We start from the raw sequence: 18,218 nt of genomic DNA, 5'->3' as shown, positions 1-18,218 counted from the left end.
CTAATGCTAGAGTTGGAACTGATCTTCCATCTCCAACATTCAGGAACCTCTCACGTTGCTTGAATCTCCTACTGACTTGCAACCCCTGCAATGAATTAAAAATATGGTAAGGGCTACCGTAACCAATACCCAGTCTGTTATATCACAAATAGAGAAATTTTAAGGAGTTATCATATAAATACTTGCCCAGCAATAGCTTACTTTTTTCTCTGCCTGTTCAGATCCAGAGAGGCAATGTACTGAGGACAGTTTCTCTTCTAGTGCCCCCGCTTCTTGCGAAAGAAGCATTCAGCTTGACTCTTATCATGCTTGATCTGTCTGGTCTGGCCCTGCACTGATGTCCCAGCCTGAACTTGCACTTTCTTCACTTTCTTCTTGTTGTTCTTCTTTCATTTCTCAAAGGGTCGAGAACCAGAAGATGAACCTCCCACTAAGTTCACCAACTCCTTGTGGAGTTGGTGATCCTTCTCAAAGTTTAAAGCAACCCCAGTAACTCGTGGTAGTTTACTTCAAGCTTTGTCATTCTATAATGAGTGAGGAATGGGAGATAAGACTTGGGCAGTAAGTTCATTATTGCATCTTTTCCAAGCTGCTCATGCAAGGAAAAGCCGAGCTTGCTCAAACGCACCATCAGCTCGATCATGTATAATACATGATCAGTGACAAAAGCACCATCCTGCATTTTGGCGTTGAAGATGGCACAACTAGTCTTGTGTCTCTCTACATCATCGAGTATGCCAAAGGCATCCTCCAGCACTTGAAGCATGTCCTTTGACTGAGCCGTCTCAAATCTGTGACTGAACTCGTTGCTCATGGCAGCCAGCATGATGTAGCGCACAGTGGTCCAGTCACTAAGCCACTTCTGGTAAGTGTCTCTGACTGTTCCACGTGCATTGGCAGCTGGCTCCTCAGGTGCAAGATCTGTTATCACATATAGGATCCGTTCATGCTCCAGGACAATCTTCAACTTTCGGTACCAGCTACCGAAGTTGGGTCCCACCAACTTATCATTATCCAACAATGATCGAAGCGATAAGGAAGTGGCCATATCTGCACAAAGAAAAATCATATCCTAATTAGTAATTGATTCATTAAAACTAAAGATTTGGACTTTAATTAAAAGATTTCTTCCACTATTTTATTCGAATTGGTAGCCTCTACCTCCAATTCGAAGAGTTACCCTAATTTCTTAATGGGTACTAGAATCCATTTAGACTGCACACAAGCCCAACTTTGGTTGGCCAACCTATGTACATCTAAGGGTAGCTTCATAACCAATTAATTTTTTAAATAATTTTTAGTAATTTTAATTTTGCTCCAGTCCCTATCAGTAGGCTTTGGCCTCCACTGAAAAGGTCTAGTTAGGTCCAACCATTAACATGACTATACTTGATCCATTTAGCCAATGAATGATTAGGCTCAACTTTGGTTGGCTAACCTAACCACCATTTAGAAAGATGCAGTCAAGAAATCATATTATGAATGACAATTCCATCAGTCAATAAGCACCAGGCCTTTGGGCCTCCAATGATTATCCAACTGATGGACCCATTATCATCCACTTAATGGAAGGCTATGATCTAGTTATCACTATAACTATTTTATTTTAAGGACCTAATAATTTTAGAAGATTTAATTGATTTAGAGGAGGAGGTTAGATGAATCAGCTTATCATGATCCTCCCACTGGCTTCACCAAGTCAGCTTAAGGGAGACCATTAAAAGGGCTGGTCTAGGAGTACCTAAATCAGTCACACTGATTTACCTAGCTAACATGGGTCAGCTTGAATAGTCAAGTGATCCGATGAAAACATAATTTTACCAAGATGCCAGGTAAGTTCAATCGGTGGGAGGGTATGCCAAAGCTTGCCTTAGACACCATCAGAAATGGCCAGGTAAGCGGACTGCCAATTAAAAACCATCGATCTGATTTTCCTTAGACACCAACGGATTTAATTAGTTTCAATTAGATCAACTAAACAGTTCATGCTAGACCGCTTAGTCAAGAATCAAGTCCATTTGGTTCTCGTTAAAGACATGGACTTGACCAACTACAACTATTGTAATTGATTTAGAGAATCCTTGACCTAATCTAAGACAACAATTGATTAGATTTAGTCAATTCTTTAATTAAGTCCATCTTTAATCTAATCTTAGATCTAACCCAACTAATGGACCTAATTTCCACTAACCCAATGTATTATGGTTTGTATTTTCGGTTCTTCAATTCACAATCCTAGAACCTAATCAAACAACTTCTTAATTCTCAATTAAGTTTTGGGCTAAGGATTGGTGTTCGGCTTTTCAAAAATAATTTTTATGTTTGTAAAATATTTTTACAACATGGTTCTATCAATCAAGTTGCATGTTTGATTCATAATCAAAATGCAAGTGAAATAAACATGAAACTACTTTAGATCTAATCTAAATAGGTTCATGTAATTGAAACAATTTCAACTTTAAACTGCGCAAATTTTTAGATAAATATATTATAGTTCTTTGCATGAAAATTATTAACAAAGAGATTTTACTTTAGATTTAAATATTTTTTAAATTTAATAAATTATAAATTTAATCTAGATCACATCTAATAAATTTATGATTAAAGATAGATCTATACGAACTATGACAATCTTTGCACTGTAAGGGGTAAATCTTACAGCAGGACAACCTACAGTTCGTGATTGATCTAAAAATTTTAATTTCAGATTTAATAATCAGATTATAAATTAGATCTAATCTAAAAAATAATCTAAGCATGAATAAATAATCATGTAATAAACAACCTAGGCTCTGATACCAATTGAATGAAGCAGATCTAGGGTTTCAGGGTTAGATCTTGAAACTTTTTCAAGATCAGACAGTGGAAGACTAAAATAAATCAAAATTTATCTTATAAAATTAGAGAATCTTTAGATATAAAATTATATTACATGATTATTGCATGGCATTAAATCAAAAATTAAAATATAAAGAGCAAGAACTACATGTTGATCATATCAACATGTTTCTATACTACATCTAATGTATGTAAACTATAATAGATCAGATCTATTACCTTGCAAGTTAGATGTTCTAACTTTTTTGATTTAGACTTGAGGATGATGTTGTGAGCCATACATATGTCTGACCTCTAGGAGTCATCCACACGAGTCCACGAATCACGATCAGAAGTCCTCATCCAGAAAATCAGCACGGTATGCTAGTACTGCGCTGATCCTTCTTCGATGGTCGATCAGATACGTCTTTCTTCTTGATTTGGACTCTTCTAAATATGAGAAGTAGGAGAATGAGTTTTAGATGAGATACTCTAAGAAAACTTACAGATGGAGGAAGGGAAGAGATGAACCCAGCAACTCTAGAAGAAGACCCTCTTTTTCTTCTCTTTGCTCTAACCCAGACACCTAGTTTTGTATCTATTAGATCTCCATGCCCCAAGACTCTTTTTCCTTGATTTCTGATTACCACAAAGGTCTTTTAATGCTCTATATTTCACAAAAATATTATAAAAAAATTTATTTTAAATAGAGAGATATGAAGAGTCCTTGTCTAGGTCAAATACCTAGTCAAGGATTATCCAAATAAGGCAAGATAAGGGGCACCCAACTCTTGGGCATCCCCTCCTTTTTTTCCTACCACAGACCACCAGCAAAGGATGCATATTATGTATCATAAAAGTCATGAAAATCTCAAAAAAAATCTAAGTAAAATTAGTACCATAAGGAAAGAGTTTTGGTTTCCTAAAACTCTATCTCATAAAATTTGAAATCCAAACTAATTCCTACTTTGACTTGGTCCACAACTACATTCCATGTAAGAGAGAAAAAGAAAAAAGTTTTGGGTGTGCGTGAAGACCTGGGAGAGAGGGTTTTGTCATATAAAATAAGAGAGAGTGGATGTGGGGGGCTAAGGTGGTGCAAGATGGAATCCTAGTCTTACTAGGATTCAATCTATGACTTGTTCAAATTTGATTTCTCAAATCAAATCAAATCAAAACCAAATCAACCTAATTAAAATAGATCTTAACTCAATTAAGAATTTAGTTTAATCAAATTAAATTAGATTTAAATCTAATTTAATTTTTTAATCAAATTAGAAAGTAGGTGGACCAGAGTCCTATTTGAACTAGGACTAGTTTTTTCTTACACTTGGCTTATCCAATAAATCAATTAGACTTGATCCAATCATGCCCAAATCAAATCTAATTAAATTATATTTAATGAAACTTAATTTTAACCCTTTGAGTTAATCAAATTAAGCCAATTAGCAATCAAATTGCTAATCGATCCTCCTGCAATACTTGCACTAGGTTAAATGTCAATCGTATTGATTGTTTAATCCTAGAATGATTCTTAATCATTGATCAACCATCCGATCGGATCATGAACTATAATGTGTATGATCTCATAGGTCCAAACCTAATCTGATAGTATAGAAATAAATTTTTATACCAATAAAAGTGACCATCTAGCAATGGTACCCGACGGTTGGATAGATCAAATATGTAGAACAACATCCTTAGAACCCATGCAGATATAGTTTCCATATAATTCATCCCCTTGACCAAAATGCTCATAGGATACCTCAGAGTTCAACTGTCAACTTTGATTAGGTTGTCCATATTATATTTCAAAATATCAAATCCATCTGATAGATTACCCTGGCCAAGGTTTTGCTAAATTGAAATACAGCGACTCATTCTTCTCCAACTCTTGGAGTGGTCAATCCCATCTTGATCACACTCCAACTTTGCAAGTACTTGACTGTGCCCAGAAGCCTTCCATCACTGAATTAGAAATTCAGTTAGTCCAATACCAAAGCACATTGAGTTGCTTATAAGTCACTGAGGCGATCTCAGGTCTAAGGGATACTTATACCTATATCCCATCAGAGACATTCTCGACAACAGAATACTCTAGAGTTGGTTATATTCAATGATGATGTACCCTTACATCTCATCTGTATGCCATACAGTGTCTCCACACTCTTTAGTTAAGAGAACAACCAACCCATATGGCCTACAGCGACCTATGCTCGATAGAAACTATCGTCCTTATTAACAGCCTATCATTTGATCGTGAACAGTTTTAAAGACTAATCGATAAATCCTCTCTTTATCGAACCTAAATAGTCCTAAGGACTTCATCACAACAACGGAGTTCATTAGAAGATGAAAACTTATGATAAAAATACCAAAAATATATTTTATTTATTAACAAATCAATTACAATACAAGATTGCTCAACCATCAATAGATTGACGATTGGCTTTTGGGACATATTTTTTAACACTATTCCTCTCAGTCTATTGGATTTGGCCCCACTTCTAATTAATCACTCTTTCAATAGTGATACTGAAAAAAGAGTGAAGCAGATTTGGAGTTTGTATGAAGAGGTTCAGAAGAAGATTGTTCGGCAAAATGAGAAGTACAAGAAACAAGCTGACAAATTTTGAAGGCAGGCATGCTTCAACAAAAGAGATTTAGTGTGGATTCATCTTTGAAAGGAGCAATTTCCATCAGATCATTTTGGGAAGCTCAAATCAAGAGCTGATGGCCCTTTCTGAATTTTGAAAAGGGTGGGTAAAAATGCATACAAAGTTGAACTCCCAGGAGACTATGGAGTTTCAGCGACTTTCAACGTCTCTGACTTATCACCGTACATTGGAGAATATGAAGAATCTGACTTGAGGCCAAGTCCCTTCCAACTGGGGGAAAATTGATGGGAACATTATGATAATAATAAATAAGATGGTGGGGATATTATGATAATAATAAATAAGAGTTGCAATGAAAATGCAGAATTCAATAGGTCACCTTTTCATGAAATTATAAAGTTATCTGATCATTAAACATAGTCAAATTATATATCCTTTGAAAGCTCTAGAAGTCTAGTTTCCAACACAATAAATGGTGCATGAATTGGAGTTTCCTAGAAAAAGTTATGATCAATTTACTCTAGACTATGTAGTAGAAACCGAGAAGACAAATTCGGGCTTTAAGAAGGAATTTGGATTTCCAATGGATAGAGTCATGTATTTGAATTAAATGTGTAATCTAAGGAACATAAAAGTGATTATCTCCAGCTTGTATAAATAGATATCTTGGTGATAGATGTAAGCATGCCTGAGTTATTGAAATACAATATCATTGCAACTCAGGATTGAGTTCTATCTTTTGACTTAGTCTCTCTTGGGTGGATTTCTAAGGTGTACTTAGTTGAGTTCTTGTTGCTCTTAGGGGCTTGGCTCCCTCTCCTAATTCCTTCTGACATTAATATGGAATCTTGCTTATTGCTCCCTCTCTTGAGGAGTTGTCGGGCAATCTTTTCTTGAGAGAGTAATTCCATGGTCTATCGGAAGATAGCCTTTCTTGAAATTTTTTATGCTGAACTATTTCAGCATAGTATCGATGGATGTAGATTGAGATAATCCAAGCACTCTTTTTAATCTATCACTATAGATCTTCATCTCTAAGATGTAGGATGTTATTAAAAAATTGGATAGACAGCATGTGTAGATTTTAAAACTTTAAAAATAGATAGCAAAAAATAAAATAGGTTAAATCCTTTAACCCCACATGCTAGATACCAGATCTAAACCTACCAAGCCCAGAAAAAGCACATATTATCAATCTAAAATTTAAAAAAAAATTATGAGATCAGATCTCATTACCTTTGCGCAGATAGAAATTCATCGCTATTGATAATCTCAGATTCGTAGAAGGTTGAGCCGCATACATGTCCGGCCTCTACGGATATCCACTAAGATCGATCTTAAACTTTTTCTTCTCATATAAGATTCTTCTTCTCAAGAAGAACCTTAGCCTTGAAGACTTTGATCAACTCTTTTGATCTTAACTGTGAGATCAACTTCTTGATCTGCAGCCTTCTTCTTTTTCTTTTCGATCCTTGATCTCTAAGTCACCAGAACTTCTAGGCATGTAGAAGAGAAAGCATCCAACTTTTGGGTATGGAAAGAAAAAAAATGATGAGAGGAGGCATGGAGATAGAGAGAGGGAGAGTTTTGTTGATCAAAAATTTATTCTATGAAACCCTAAAGACCACCCTTTATATATAAACACTATCCTGACACATATCAGGAATTCTATCAACTTAAAAAGGTAGATTCTTATCTCATAAGAATCCTCTACCTTTTAAATCTGATTTATGTCAAATAAAATCAGATATAAATGATAATTAATCATCCCTTTTAAGTATGTACAATAAGCATGCACGGAATACATGTCAGGCAGTTGGGGTACCAACTCTTGGCACTCCACAAAGGGATCTCTAGCCAAAAGAGATGGGGCGTGGACCCCACTCTCTCTCCTCCACATCATGACACATAAGAGGGAATGGGCCCCTCTAGGATATGGTGCCCAATAATTTTCAAAAAAAAAAAGATGCACTACATATTCTTTCATCTATTCCACATGCATACTTAGAGATAATTAGGAGAGAAAGAAAAGATAATGTTAGAATAATTATGCCAACTAATTGACTTAATCAAATTCTCTTGGGCTCACAATTAATATCCCAACTAAACTCAAATGATTTAGGTTAGGTTCAAAGCTATGGACTTGATCAAATCAAAATCCCGAGAAGAATTACGTTTAATCGTGTGCTAACATGGTTCTCATAAACCTAATAGGATTTCAATAAACCCTAACCCAATTGGAACTTCATAAGTCCAATTGATAAATTTGAGATTAAATTTCTTAATGTGTGATCTCATAGGTTCTATTCTATCTGGTAGTGAGATATATTGTAATCTCTATCACAATATCATTAAAACTCTTTTCGATGGATTAAAATATTTCTAATTCTATCCTTCAAGGGCCACCGATCATCAAGATGACGTCCAATGAGTCTCACAATCCATCAGTGACATCTAGCAGTATATAGTGGTAATTTAATAAAATAAAAATATGAACTCCTAGGTACAGTTATCGTATGATTGAATTCTTTTATCATGAGTCCCGACTTGATGGAGGTCATGGAGAACTCGTTAGACCCCATCATCAGTCATATGCTAAATTGGCTCGACTCAAGTTTATTTATGAATCCCGTAGAAACTCTTTTTTAATATTCACACTTGCTTTGGTTAAAGACTTTTTGAACTCAGTCTCACAAATTGCATAGGACTTTTTCTTTTCTACCAAGGTTGATAGATCCCATCTAGGTGCATCCTACTCCAAATAGTGAACTTGAATCTACTGAAGCCAACATACATAGCAAGGATCCGAATTGCCAGAGACCAAAAAAATATGCAGTCAAATTGTTAGATGTGTGCCCTAGATGCCAGATCGGCTGACATATTTCTGTACAGAACTAAGGGCAAATTTGTAATTTTGATTATAAATGAATAAAAGGGTTTTTTTATTATCACATTGTGTACATTGTGTCTGTGATACATCCTTTGAGTTAGTGAGAATGTAAATTCATATTTTCAAGAGTGAAAAATTTAAGGCATGAATTTACATAACTAACTCATAAATTTCTCCTGACCATAGGATCATCACGAGGATGGTGATCGATCCAGAAGGTTGGTGTACGATCACTTTCTTAGGATAGATGAGTCTTGAGTCTACGGTGTGGAGACACTGGAGTGAGAGTACAGGTATTCGTTGAGAATGAGAGTACTGAGCGTGACCACCTCGAGCAGTCATAAGGAAGTCTACCTTCTCATCGATGACTAGCTCGATGCTGCAGTTGTGTGTCCAGTTCTTTGACCTGAGGTTCATCGATGGTTCATCTTGAGTGTGTTATAGTTTGACTACACCATAACTCGATCTCCTAACCATTCAAAACCCTGAGGTGTATGTTGGCTGTAGCATATCCATTGTAGAAACCAGATCGCACCAAGATGGGATCTATCAACCTCGATAGATGAGAGGAGTAGTCCTATGATGATCGAAAGATCGAGTCCTTAAGTCCATAGCCATGGTAGAGTAAAATAATAGAAAAGAGTTTTCTATTGGGTTTTACATCGGACTTAGATCGATCGATTGATTCATATGACTGATGTTGAGTTTGACGAGTTCACCTTAATCCTAATTCAGTCGAAACTCATGATAGAGGAACTCAATCACACAGATAGCTACACCAAGAGGTTCATCTTCAATTTTGATGGATTACCACCATATACTACTAGGTTTCACTGGTGGATTTTGGGAGCAATTAGAATGATTTTGATGATCGATCATTCTAATTGTCTGAATCAGAAGAGTTCTGGTCCATCGAAAGGAGTTTTGATGATGTCGATGATGAGATCATGACATGTCTCATTATCATACAGAATTGAACCTAACTGGGTCACACAAATAAGGGTTAGGGTCTGGATGTCATCAATTGGGCTACCCTAATTGATTTGGATAAGATCCAATTAGGTTCAAAGAAATTGTGCTAGCACTCAATTGAGCCTAACTTTCTCCTCGTGTAATTTTTTCTGTCTCTACTGAGCCAAATATGATCTGGCTCATCCAGAGAACTTTGAGAAGGTTTTTCTCAGTTGTTGGTGCAAAAATCCGCTTACACCGGAGAAGCTGGAGTCGAGGGTGTAGCGGTCGCCGTCGGAACCTGCAAAAGAAGTCTAAATCGGAGGTGGGGTTGCTCCGACAAGACCCTCCGATGCTCAAGTCAGTTCTCTGCCTCAACAAGAATGGAGTACTCGAACAAAAATTTTAGCAGAGTTTTTAGGTAAAAATGAGAGCTTATAGAATAACATATCTGGGGTCCCCCTTTTTATAGGCGGAGGGCTCAACAGATTGATAGCAACGTTCATAACCATCTGGTAGTGGGCTGCCCACAGTCAGGAGGAATTTATTGCGAGGAGTAGTGGAGTGGACCCGTGGCCCTCACTGTAGTGCGCCACGTGGAGTCTGCTGCAGGGAGTAGAGCGGCGTCCATTGTCGCGACTTGCCAGAGGATGGAAGAATCGCGCAGTATCCGTTACAGAAGGTGAAGCAGGATTGTGGGCATCATAGCGGTCTGCCAGGGAATAGTGGAGCCGCACGGGATCCGTCGTAGGAGGTGGAGTAGAGTCATGGCTGTCATAGCGGTCTGTCAGGGAATGATGGAGCTGCACGGGGTCCGCCGTAAGGAGTGGAGCAGTGGTGTCCGTTACTGTGGCTTGTCAGGGGATCCAGACTTGTTGGCTGAAGTTCGGTCGGAGTCGGTAGCGAGGTCTGGCACCCGTAGGAGTTTGGACGAGGTCTTCCCGCAGTCGGAATAGAAGACGGAGTCTGACTCTCGTAAAAGTTCGGGCGCAGTCTTCTTGCAGTTGCGGGTCGTAGGCGGAGTTCAGCCCCCGTAGGAGTCCGGGTGGAGTCTTCCTGCAATCGAAATAAAAATGAAGTCCAGCTCCCGTGGGAGTCCGAGCGGAGTCTTCCTTGCTGTAGAAATTGTGAACGGAGCCCGGCTCCCGTAGGAGTTCGGGCAGAGTCTTCCTTGCTGTAGAAGTCATGAACGGAGCCCGGCTCCCGTAGGAGTCCGGGCGGAGTCCCCCTTGCGGTTGAAGTCATGGGCGGAGCCCAGCTCCCGTAGGAGTCCGGGCAGAGTCTTCCTACAATTAAAGTCAGGTGCGAAGTCCGGCTCCCGTAGGAGTCCGGACAGAGCTTACCGGCAGTTGAAGTCATGGGCGGAGCCCGGCTCCCGTAGGAGTCCAGGCGGAGTCCCCCTTGCGGTTGAAGTCGTGGGTGGAGCCCGCTCCCATAGGAGTCCGGGCGGAGTCCCCCTGTAATTAAAGTCAGGTGCGAAGTCCGGCTCCCGTAGGAGTCCGGACGGAGCTTACCGGTAGTTGAAGTCGTGGGCGGAGCCCGGATCCTGTAGGAGTCCGGGCGGAGTCTTCCTTGCTGTAGAAGTCATGGACGGAGCCCGGCTTCCATAGGAGTCCGGGCGGAGACTTTCTTGCTGCAGAAACTGTGGACGGAGCCCAGCTCCCGTAGGAGTCCGGGCGGAGTCTTCCTTACTGTAGAAGTCGTGAACAGAGCCCAGCTCCCGTAGGAGTCCGGGAGGAGTCTTCCTTGCGGTAGAAACTGTGGACGGAGCCCGGCTCCCGTAGGAGTCCGGGTGGAGTCTTCCTGCAATTAAAGTCAGGTGCGAAGTCCGACTCCCGTAGGAGTCCGGACGGAGCTTACTAGCAGTTGAAGTCGTGGGCGGAGCCCGGCTCCCGTAGGAGTCCGGGTGGAGCCCGGCTCCCGTAGGAGTCCGGGCGGAGTCTTCCTTGCTGTAGAAGTCATGGATGGAGCCCGGCTCCCGTAGGAGTCCGGGCGGAGTCTTCCTTGCTGCAGAAACTGTGGACAGAGCCCGGCTCCCGTAGGAGTCCGGGCGGAGTCTTCCTTGCTGTAGAAACTGTGGACAGAGCCCGCAAGGGTTAATCCCGCTGAGAACTTCGGCCATGGGTATTTTATACCCAACACCAGTCCCCCTACTTCCGAGTTTGAATTTCGAACGAAGGAAGTACAGAGTGATTGGCATAGCCGTAGTTGTCCCCTCGAATCCTGCGCACGACCGCCCCCAGATATTTTGGCATTAAATGTGCGCGTGCTGGAGTCTTTTCGAATCGGGACGATACGAAGGGACCCTTCGAAATTCCCGCGATACACTTGCCCAGGTACGGTGCCATAATTTATCTGCCAATCCGTCAGTCGCTTTTAGCCGCCTGCCAGAGGAGTGGGACACGTGTCGGGCACGGGCTGGCCTGGGGGGATTCACGATCATTATGGCGCTGGATCCCAGGGTCTATTTAAACCCATCCTTCCACCTTTATGGGCCCTATTCCGTTTCAGAGTTCTATCAGTGTCTGCCCTTCCTTCGAGAGCCCTGATTCAGTTGGTGTCTTCTCGGGCATAGGCGCCCTTCAAATCATCCCTATCTTCGTCCCCCTGCATCTCTCAGAGCGATCTAGGTTAGTTCCAGCACCTTCATCTTTCTTCCCGCCACTTAGGGACCTCTTCTTTGCCATTACTTTTTTTTGTATTCCTCTGAGTTAGTCTCCTGTGACCTCCCGCCCCCCATCCTATCCGTCTTCCTCGGGATCTTTATATCCCTCGCTCGAAGCTATTCGAAATGTCGTCCGGCTCTTCTGCTCCCTGCAGTTTCGGGAGTTCTTCCACCTCAAACCCCCAGGTCCCTCGTTCTGTAGACGAACCCGCGTCTGGGGCTGGGCTCCACCCGATTTTTGCATCGGGTGCTGTTCCATGTTTCCTGACTCCGGAGGAACTCCTTCTGATAAGGGTTCAGTATGGAGTTCCTCCGGAGTACAACCTGGAGCTGCCTAGTCCCTCTGACCGGGCTAGCACTCCCCTGCCCGGTCATTTTTGCCTGTATCAGGAGGCGTTCCGTGCCGGACTCCGGCTTCCGCTTCCATCCTTTGTTGTCGCCCTCTTCCGTTTCTTAGACATCTTCATGGCTTCTGTGGCCCTGAATTCTTTTAGGTTTTTGATAGGATTTCTCTCCTTTTGCCACGTAGTCGAGGTCCAACCGTCCCTCTCCATGTTCAGGCACTTCTATACTTTCAAGCGCCATCCTTCGGCGAAGGACTGGTGGTACTTTTCTCCTCAGTTCGGCAAGAAGGGGCTGCTGAAAGGTGCCCCTTCTTCAATCCACAATTGGAAGGGGAAATACCTCTTCGTCTACTACCCGACCCTGAGGCTGGGCCTGCCCCCTTGGGGCTCTCTGAGAGATTCTGTCCGCCGGGCCCCCAGCCTGGGGGAGGATGACCTCGAGGTTGCCCAGAAGCTTCTTGCCTATTCCACTCCTTCCCTTCCCAATCTTCTGAGGGAGCAGTTTTTGTTCAACATTGGCCTGAGCCCCCAGGATCTTGCGAGTACTTCACCTTTTCCTTTATCTTCTTTTCTTCTGCCCTTCCTCTTTTTCTTTCTCTTTTTTCACTCTTCTTCCTTCTCTCTATTTTTCTCCTCTCTTTCTTATTTTCTTCTTTTTCTTTTTTTTTTTTTTTTACCTCATTGTCGATTTCTGTCTCTTGATTGATTGGTCTGCTTCTTTCTTTCCTTTTTTCTTTCTTTTTTTTTCTTTCTTTCTTTTTTTTTTTTTAAGGAATGGACGCCGAAGTAGCGCGGATGCTTGCCAGGGGCCTTAGGGCCCACAAAAGAAAGGGTGTCGCGACCTCTGATCGATGAAGAGGGCCAGAGCGGAGGAGTCGAGCTTGGCCGCACCCGTCCAGGCGGCTCCAGCGATTGACATTCCCTCGGATGCCGAGGCAACGGCTCCCCGGACCTCCTCGAGGAGTCCGCCGACTGGGGCCCCCGTTTCGAGGGTCCGCTCCACGGAGGCACCCGTAGCCGAGAGGGAGAAGAGAAAAAGTCGGTGGCCCGTAGGGTGAGTAGCCATCGAACTGCTGCTGACGAGTCGCTCGGCTCCGAAGAGGGGCCGGAGAATCCCTTCAATGACAGGGACTTGATCAGGCGGTTGATCGACGGCTGCATTTTGCATGACGTCGTCGAGAGGATCGATCATGCCGATCCTGAGCAGTGGGTCTGGGACTCTTTAGGGTCCTTCCTTGAGGTAAGAAAATCTTCATTTATCCGGCTATTCGGCCCTTGTTCTAATCCCCTAGCCTCCCTTGCGGATTGGGCACCAACTCCTCACCAATATCGAGGCGACGAACCATGCGAGGAGGGACATCGTCCAGGTGGAGGAGCGCTACCGGGCCGAGGTTGCTCGCCTCCAAGAAAAGATGGCCGAAGTAGTCGCCCTCCAAGAAGCCCTAGAAAGAGAGAAACAAGCCCGGGAGGAGGAGAGGCAGACCTTGGAGGAGTCAGCGAGGAAGGCGGAGGCGAGGTCGCCAACTTGGCTGAGCAGATTCTAGTCCTGGTCTCGAAGGCCAAAGTCCTTGCGGTAGAGGAATTCAAGACCTCCACGGAGATGAGGGACCTGAATGTCCAGTTCGGCCAGGAGGCGTTCATAAAGGGGTTTGAGCTCTGCCAAGAGAAGGTGGCCAAAAAATTTTTGGAGCTCGACCTCGGCTTCCTAGGTGAGGAGTCCGAAGATGAGGCCGGTCCCTCGCCGCTACCACCGCTATCGCAGCCCCCTTGCCGGGGACGTCGAGTTCTCCAACCCCCGCCCTTGAGGTCTGAGACCTCCGACCTTGTATTTTTATTTCATCGCAATTTTTCTTTTCTTTTTTGTCTTCAAGATTCATCCAATCAATAAAGTTAAATTTCTTATCGTGGGTGGCTTCTCCTTCCTCCCCTTCTTCTCTCTGCTTTTCTTCCTGCGATGAGCCATGTTTTGACGCTTTTGCCTTCCGATGGCAGTGTTCTGCAGAAGCACTTCCCCTGCCCCTGGGGATCCCACTGAAGTCGACGATCCAGCAGCTGAAGAAGGAAGTCCTTCACTTGACAAAGAAGTCAAAGAAGATGGAAGGCGAGCTTCGCAGATTAAGAGAAGGTCATTCTGAAGCCACCGCGGAGGCCACCCACTTTCGAAATCTCCACGTGAAGGGGATCATGGAGTATAGCCGGAGGAAGGTGGATTTTGCGAAGGAGCTCGCAGAATGCAGGAAGAGCGCCAGCGATCGAATTTGGGCTCAAGCCGCCAAGATTAGTGCCCTTAAGGTGGAACTGTCAGCTGCGATGGAGAAGATCGGCCAGCTGGGAGGAAGTTCGTCCCGGCTCTTGGCTCGGGCCGACGGCGACCAGGAGTGGTCGAAGAAGGTCTCCGACCTTCAGCAGCAGCTTCAGGATGCTGAGGTGAGCTACAACGTGCATCGGGCCAGCTGGCGCAGGCAGGTAGAGGAATATAAAGGGAGACTCAGGGCGGCGACCGACGAAGTCGCCCATCTTCAGAGGCTGCTGGCTGACAGGGCTCAGCTTAATTCTGCCCGAGATTCTGACGAGCTCCAGTCCCTACGGGGAACCGTTGAAGAGATTTCTGTCGCCCTCGGGGAAAAGACAGCTGAGCTGCAACAACTGAAGATCCAACTGACATACGAGCAGCGGGCCGTTACAGATGCGGAGGCAGAATCTGAGGTCCTGAGAAAGAGCGTCGAGAGGCGGAGACCGAGAGCCAGCGACTTCGTCGGGCGCTCCAGGATGCACTGCAGAGAAGGAGAGAGCAAGAAGAAGAAATTAAGAATCTAAGGCAGTCCTGGATGAGGGGTGGAGCAGATAATTCTAGGTCAGAGGGAGCAGAGCTTCCCTAGGGCTCTTTTTGTCCTTCTGTCTTTTCATGTATATACTTTCCCTTTTGTTGTTTCGTCCCGCTTTTGTCATTTTGCTTTTCTTTCCTCGGCCTTCCGGGCTTTGTAGTGTGTATTTCGGAAATGGAATGAAAAGGAATTTTGTGTTACCTCGTCCGTGCATTGTATTAAATTATCGTCCGCCAACTTTTCTTATCGTTCGACTTGTCTGATGTTGACGTCGTTGGGAGGCACCCAGTCATCGATACGTTGGCTTGCCTTCCTCGTCGTTTGTGGCCGTAAGCTCGAGCTTGGCGGTCCGAACTTTGCGTTACTTTGGGGACGTCGCTGTCTTCTTGACTTGTGTCGAGGGTCTTCTTAGAGGCCGGGGGTGTTTGTAGGAACTCCCCGTCTTTGTTGAGACAGAGGTTCTTTAGGTCTTTGGTGTGGTTCATCTTTCATCTGTTTCCATCGTCACTCATCGCACTTCCTCTTTAATTTCCCTCCTCTTTCCAGAGTGAGGGCCCTCCCCTCGCTTTTGCGGGGTTGCACAGGAGTGTGGAGGTGCCGCTGAGGGGCCTTGTCCCTTCACCCGATCTTGTCGGGCGGTCGGGTTTCGTCACCATCAGGATGAGGTTCTCCTCCCATTCCCACGGGGGCATGTAAGGGCCATCGCCAGGGTCTCTCCCTCCAATCCGGTCTAAAAGAATCGGACCTTCGACTTTGCTCATGGCTGTGGGGGCACGTTAGGGTGCTGTAAGGCCTCTCCCCCCATCCGGTCTATAAGAACCGGGCCTTTGACTTTGCTCATGTCAGGACGAGGTTCTCCTCCTATTCCTGACATGGCCGTGGGGGCACGTTAGGGCACTGTAAGGCCTCTCCCCCCATCCGGTCTAAAGGAACCGGGCCTTTGACTTTGCTCATGTCAGGACGAGGTTCTCCTCCTATTCCTGACATGGCTGTGGGGGCACGTTAGGGTGCTGTAAGGCTTCTCCCCCCATCCGGTCTAAAAGAACCGGGCCTTTGACTTTGCTCATGTTAGGACGAGGTTCTCCTTCTGTTCCTGATATGGCTGTGGGGGCACGTTAGGGCATTGTAAGGCCTCTCCCCCCATCCGGTCTAAAGGAACCGAGCCTTCGACTTTGCTCATGTCAGGACGAGGTTCTCCTCATTTACAGGTTTCTCGGGTCCCACGGTTGCGGGAGGTCTGCTCCTCCTTGAGGCCCTCCGACGATGGAGTCGATGGTCTCGATGGGAGGCCGATCTTCGGGCTGCTCCTCCCTTCTTGGCGGTTCAGGTTGCGGCAGGGCCCTTGGCCGATCTCTTCTACCATCAGGCCGGCGTCGGATGTACCTGTCGAGTCGACCTCGCCGGATGAGCTCTTCAATCTCGTCTCGGAGCTGGATGCATTCCTCCGTGTCATGGCCGTGGTCGCGGTGGTAGAGACAGAACTTGTTGGGATTGTGCTTCCCGGGGTGTGTGCGCATCCTCTCCGGCCTAGGGAGCTGCTCCTTGACCTCCATCAGTACCTGAGTCTTCGAGCCATATAGGGGGGCATAGTTGCGGAACCTTCCCGGTGGAGAACCCCGCCGGACCCTGCGATCCGGACTTCTCTGCCTGTGCACCCGGGGTGGAGTATGGGCACGCTTGTGCCCAGGAGGGGATCGAGAACGCGGTCGGGCTTCTCTCGACCTTTTTTCGATTGCGGGCTTACTCGAGTCTCCCGCCTGCCGTTCCCTCGCTATCTCTTCATCCTTCATTTTGAAGGCTTCCTCCACTCGGGCGTATCCTTCAGCCCGAGCCAACAAATCAGCAAAATCCCTGGGGTACTTCTTCTCCAGGGAGAACAAAAGATCATTCTTCTGAAGGCCACCCTTCAGAGCGGCCATTGTGACTGATTGGTCCAAGTTCTGGACCTCCAGCGCTGCGACATTGAAATGGTTGATGTAGGCTCGAATGGACTCCCCTTCCCTCTGCTTGATATTGATGAGGGATTCCGAATCCTTCCGGGGGTGCCAGCTGCTGACAAAATGGGCCACAAATTGGTGGCTCATTTGATCGAAGGAAAAGATGGTACCCAATTTTAGAGCCGAGTATCAGTTTCTCACCGCTCCCTACAAGTGGATGGGAAGGCCCAGCATAGAATTGCGTCGGGAGCATCGTGAAGCAGCATCATCGTCCGGAAGGCCTCCAGATGATCAACCGGGTCCGAAGTCCCGTCGTAGCTTTCGAACTGGGGGAGCTTGAAGTTTGGCAGGATCGGTTCCTGCATGATCATTTGAGAGAAGGAAGGTCAGTATAAATATCCTCACCATAAGCGGGGGGAGCATGGCGGAGTTCTTCGATCCACCGATTCATCTCTTGGAGTCTCCGATCCAGGAAGTCCTCCCGACTTCGAGTCTCGAGGGTCCTCTGGCAGAATGGGGGCAGGGATCTTCCAGGGGTGGAGTCATGGTCCGATTGAGGGCTCTCCACTCTTGAGTTCGTTTTCCCAGGAAGGATGGGGCGGCTGGCCCAGGTGGCCCGCCCTGTCGTCGGATTCTGGTGTTCCGGGGACACCCTTTCCGGGCGTACTGATGCCTGCGGCTGCTACTGCTGCATAGCCTGCACAGCTTCTGTGAGGCCTCTGACCTGCTGTGCCAGCAGGTCAAACTGCTTCGCACCGACCGCCGTCACTAGAGGAGGAGGTTGAGAAACAAGAGGGGAGGCCAGAGCCTGAGATATGGCCACGAAGGCCATGGACCGTCGTGTGGACGCCTTGCGGGGAGGCATCAAGCAAGGACCAAGTGGAGAAAGGAGGGGGGAGGGGACGCCGGAAGAGAAGCCCGGGGGCGATCCCGTTGAGCGCTCTTTTAAGAACAAGGATACTGCGAAGACACAGCCCCTTCCTCTAGCGCCAATCCTGTTGGTGCAAAAATCTGCTTGCACCAGAGAAGCTGGAGTCGAGGGTGTCGCGGTCGCCATCGGGACCTGCAAAAGAAGTCTAAACCGGAGGTGGGGTTGCTCCGGCAAGACCCTCCGACGCTCAAGTCAGTTCTCTGCCTCAACAAGAATAGAGTGCTCGAACAAAAATTTTAG

This window comes from Elaeis guineensis, unplaced genomic scaffold (genome assembly GCF_000442705.2).
Source record: "Elaeis guineensis isolate ETL-2024a unplaced genomic scaffold, EG11 Super_Scaffold_32645, whole genome shotgun sequence".
NCBI classification, from domain to species: domain Eukaryota; kingdom Viridiplantae; phylum Streptophyta; class Magnoliopsida; order Arecales; family Arecaceae; genus Elaeis; species Elaeis guineensis.
This window is presented reverse-complemented; position numbering follows the sequence as displayed.